Below are 5345 nucleotides of genomic sequence, written 5' to 3'. Positions count from 1 at the left end.
GCTCACTCGTTTTAATTTTTTGCGAGCTAATGTTTTAAGTTTTGCTGTTGGTGTTGTTTTTTTAGCATCACGCTGCATTTTGTGCACTAGTACTTGGGAGTCACAATGGCTGGTGGGCGAAATCTACAAGATGTTGTGTGTTCGATTCCCAGCTGGAGCTCATTTTTGTTGATTTTTAAACGGGCATTACCTCAAATGGGCCAGCCTAGGTCAGCTCTCCCTGTGCGAATGGTGGACTCTTTGCCGCAACAAGCGACGTATAGGAGGGAAAATCATATATGTCGCATATTGCGAGAGCTCCTATACGACGCATTCTGCGTCAAAGTGTCGGGCGTTCGCACAGGGGGGGGGGGGGGGGGGGGGGTTCGCTAGTGGGCTGATTGGGCCGCGTTTCTACTGTTTCTTTGTTCGGGGCGCGTTTTGAAAACCATTTCTACTGTGTCACGCGCGCTGCTTTCTCTGTTTCGCGCGCGCTACTTTCTTTGTTTCGCGCGCGCTTGTTTCTCTGTTTCGTTTCTTCTGCTGTTTCTCTCTGTTGCTTCTGTTGTTTCTTTGTCAAAGGAAGAACAGTTCCAATAAAAGAGAAAAGTAATGACAACCTTGTTTCTATTTGTGAAACTTGACAAACAGTCGTAAAAGAAGAGTTTGAAATGTGCAACAAAGAATCAGTATAGGAGCAAAAAAATAAACGTACAAAAAAACTATATGGAAATAAGAATATAAATATTTGTTTCTACTGTTTGTGAAAAGAAGAAGAGTTCCAATAAAGTGATCTTCTGTTTCTACTGTTGGAGATGTACTGCTTCTGCTGTTTCTTTGTGTTTCTACTGTTTGTGAAAAGAAGAACAATTCCAATAAAAGAGAAAACCAATGTCAATCTTGTTTCTATTTGTGAAACTTGAGAAACAGTAGAAAAAGAAGAGTTTCAAGACACCAAGACAGTGAACCTTGTTTAAAAATCCAAATGTCCAAGAAAGTATCAGTATAGGAGCAGAAAAAGAATCATACAAAAAAACTATATGGAAAGAAGTATATAAATATTTGAGCAGAAAAAGAGAAGGATCATACAAAAGAAGATTTTTGCTGTTTCAACTGCTTGTTAAAACAGTTGAAAATCCAAGAAAGTAGATTTCCAAGAAAGTATGAGTATAGAAGCATGTTTGAGCTTCTTTACAAACTTATTGTGCAGACTTAAACCTTCATTACAACTGGAAGTAATGCAACAAAGTATCACTGGGGAACCAGCAGAACGGTTTCATTGGGGGACCTTCTTTACAACTGATAAAGAAACAACAGAAGAGTTCCCTCATGGTACTATTCTGAGACCTTTGTAGTTGCTAAGATACTGAAGAAGGAAAATTCCTGAGTCATACCTGCACACAAAAAGAGAGACATGGAAATTCCAGTCAATTCAAATACTTTCTATCTTTTATCGAGAGTATAGAACAAAGAAGTTGTTCATCACTCATATTAAAGCACATGGGAGAGTTCCAAAAAGATAGAGAAGGCACCTGAAATTGACCTTCGGAGCTGGTACAAATCTTGACTCAAAATTTCCTATGTTAAAAGTAGTATTTCCGTATGTAGCAGCAACCAAAGCCTTGAAGTTGTAGATCACAACATTAATTGTAGGCAGAAATGCATCGCCACTGTAGTACGGGTTCATGATGTCAAAAAAATCCACTCTAAAGTTAGCAACGATTAATATCAATTGTTTTTCTTTTCAATACAGGCAAATCTCTGACCAAAATAAAATTATAATGAAAGCACTTGTAACAAAGAAACCTTTTTTTAGAACTGTAACAAAGAAACCTTGCTTATGAAAGAAGCATTCAATAAACTGAACCCAACAGTACTTTCCTATAAGATTAGTTTGTTTGCGGGATGTGAATGATTTAGCATAGGGTTCATTAACTTCTCCTACACGTTTGTTTCCCAAGAATTGATTGATAGTTAGAACAAGGAAAAGATGGTTGAAATTGAAAAGGAAAACTGATGTAAAGACAAAATATAGGCTCACCATTTCATCAGTGCTAACTATGTGTTGTACCAATTCACTGTTTGGTAGGAGGCCTTTTCTTCCTCGGTTGAGCTGGTCTTTATTCTTTAGTTTTGAAAAACAGGCAACAACACAAGGATTTATCCAACCACCAGTCTAAGGATGAAGTGATGGTTTTCTGGTCTACCCAAACTCCTTCAATCTCAAATATCATCTGGCTGCTAATGGCAGAAGAGCATCATGAATAAAAATTTAAACAACCATCAGAAAACAGTTTATAAAATCATACATTTGTTCCTGCTTGAATCATGTGGAACAAATGACATTTCTACCTATGCTACTTAATGGCAGAAAGATTTTTCAAGTATCACGGAACATTATTTGAAAGAACATTATTTCGTTTTTGAATAACTGAGCGAACAATAATTACAAAACATTATTTAGGGGTCAAAATATATTGAACAGACAATATTCATGGAACATTTCGAAATGAACATTATTATGGGACGTTATTCAAGTATTGAGGGAACACTATTCAGTGAACAATTTCCAAGGAACATTATTCAGTGAACAATTTCCAAGGAACATTATTTAGGAAACATTATTGAAGGGAAATAATTTAGGGATCAAAAAATGAAGGAACAATTTTGTAGGGAGCATTATTGGCGGAACATTATTTAGGGATGAAAAAATGAGCAAAAAAATTTATTGAAGAAACATTTCGAAGTGAACATTATTAGAGGACATAATTCAAGTATGTAGAGAAACATTTTCCAAGGAACATAATTCAAGTATTTAGGGAACATTGTTCGGTGAACAATTTCCAAGGAACATTATTGAGAGGGGCATAATTTAGGGATCAAATATTGAAGGAACAATTTTGTAGGGAACATTATTGGCAGAACATTATTTAGGGAACTATTTCCAAGGAACATTATTTAGGAAACACATATTGAAAGAACAAATTTATAGGAAACATTATTGGAGGCATAAAAAAATTGAGCGAAAAACTTTATCAAAGGAACATTTCCAAGATAACATTATTAGGGAAACATTATTCGGGTATTTAGGGAACATTATGTAGAGAACATTTTTGAAGAAACATTATTTATAGACCAAATGCTGAAGGAACATCATGTTTCCCAAACATTATTACCGAAACAATTATTCAAGTATTTAGGGAACATTATGTAGAGAACATTTTTGAAGAAACATTATTTATAGACCAAATACTAAAGGAAAAATTTTGTAGGGAACATTATAGAAGGAACTTTGAAGTATGTAGAGAAACATTAAAATGTTCAAGGATTGTGGGTATGATTTCAGCATGATTCTAATTCATAAATGTCCGCGCACATCCTGTATGATCCCCTTGGCCTCTATGTTTGTTGCTGCTGCTGCAGCACAAGAAGGAAAACATGAGACATAATAGATGGTTGTTTCGCTCAAATCAAAAAGGAAAAAAAGAGATCATGTGCTAGGAACTAAGGAAGGAAGGGATCCAGAAACAAAGGAGCACCTTTGTGTGCTTGACCCTGGAGCAATGAGGGCTCCATGGACCTGACCTTGGGGGTGACCTTGTGGAGGTACCTACGATTGAACAGGAGTATTTAACCAAAAACTACCACATTTCATGGAAACGTGTCCAGAAACTACCACTTTACGAATTTGTGCCGAAAACTACCACTTTTTTGTTAATCTATGACTAAAAACTACCATGTCGGGGAAGTGCCCGATTCGCCTCTTCTAAACGCCTTTCTGACAGGATGAGCCCACAAGTCGGGTTGACCGTTAACTTTGACCGTTATTACAAATGGGACCCACACGTTAACCCTCTTCTTCCTCCTCTCTCCCTCTCTTTGGCATTTCTACAAACACCTTGTGTGCACCTGCAGTTTGCCCGAGATCCTGACCGATGCGCCCTTCTCGAGCGAGCCGAGCGCGTGGCTCTGGATGCTGCTGCCGTCCCCGGCCTACTCCTCGAGCAGGTCTCCGACCAGGGCGCTGGCGGGGGAGGGCCAAGGTCGTCCTCGGCGTCGGCCCAGACGACGTCCTCGGCCTCGGTCGAAGCTAGCGTGCGCCATGGAGTTGCCGCTGAAAGCCGTCCAGTTCTGCCCGCCCTCCAGCATCACGTCCACCTCTGGCACTGAGTGCCCCGTCTGCGACGATAGCCGATAGCAGCTTCGTGGAGTCGTAGCAGAGCTCGAACGGCGCCACCGCCGGCGTGACCCTCCTCGCGCTCCTGCCCATGGCGCGGTCGAAGGCCGCGATCAAGGGGCGGTACACGTCGTGGCGAAGCTCCGTGTAGTGGACCGTGGAGAAGCCGACGATGGGCGCACCGGCGCTCGCGAATGCCACACGCGCTCCGTCCATGGCGATGGCATTGCTGGCCGAGACGTAGTAGCCTGGGTCTCCGGCGAACTGGCGGCGCAGCGGGACCCCCTCGGACAGGAGCGTCGTGACTGCCGGCCGGTCAGCCCGGGGAGCGAGGAAGAAAGGGCCGCCGCTGAAGATTGCCGCGCCCGCGCGGTCGCCATCGCCTGGGAGGCACAACGCGAACGAGATGGCGACCCTCTGCGCGCTCGCGACCTGCGCCAGGAACGAGCGGGCGGAGCGTGCGAGCCCTGCGACGCCGACAGCGCCGCAGGAGGCAGCGACAGAGAAGGAGACCGGGAACAGCGGGCAGACAGCGTCACGCGCGTGGTCTGGCCGTGGTCGGCGCTGCACGGCGACGTGACGACCGGGGCTGAGAGGTCGAGGACGACCGCGGCCGGCGTTGAGGGCCGCCACACACACGGGGTGTTTGTGGAAATGCCAAAGAAAAGGAGAGAGGAGGAAGAAGAGGGTTAACGTGTGGGTCTCATTTGTAATAACGGTCAAAATTAACAGTCAACCTGACTTGTGGGCCCATCTTGTTAGAAAGGCGTTTAGAAGAGGCGAATCGGGCACTTTCCCGACATGGTAGTTTTTAGTCACAGATTAGCAAAAAAATGGTAGTTTTCGGCACAAATTCGTAAAGTGGTAGTTTCTGAACACGTTTTCATGAAATGTGGTAGTTTTTGGTTAAATACTCATTGAACAGCCGCTGCACACACACACAGGGAAAAGGAGGTCAATCTCACCTTGACCACATCAAATCTTAGAGGAGAAGTTGGATAGAATAGTACCAAGTCAAGTCTCACCTTGACGAGATGATGAGAATCATATCAGCAGTACAAAAAAATCACACCAAAATCAGAAATTGAGAGGGCACAATCAACTAAAATAGAGACACTGAATATTATAATCCAGTCATAGAAGCAACGGGCTTTGTTTTTTCAGCTGCGAACCAAAGATACTCCATTAC

At 42.8% G+C, this 5345-nt stretch overlaps 1 pseudogene; it reads right to left on the bottom strand.

Moving 5' to 3' along the window:
• Window positions 1-3964: 3964 nt before the first annotated feature.
• LOC123158072 (chitinase CLP-like) lies at window positions 3965-4776 on the bottom strand (annotated as a pseudogene).
• Between the last annotated feature and the right edge of the window lie 569 nt (window positions 4777-5345).

Source organism: Triticum aestivum, chromosome 7B, assembly GCF_018294505.1.
Source record: "Triticum aestivum cultivar Chinese Spring chromosome 7B, IWGSC CS RefSeq v2.1, whole genome shotgun sequence".
NCBI classification, from domain to species: Eukaryota; Viridiplantae; Streptophyta; class Magnoliopsida; order Poales; family Poaceae; genus Triticum; species Triticum aestivum.
This window is presented reverse-complemented; position numbering and strand designations above follow the sequence as displayed.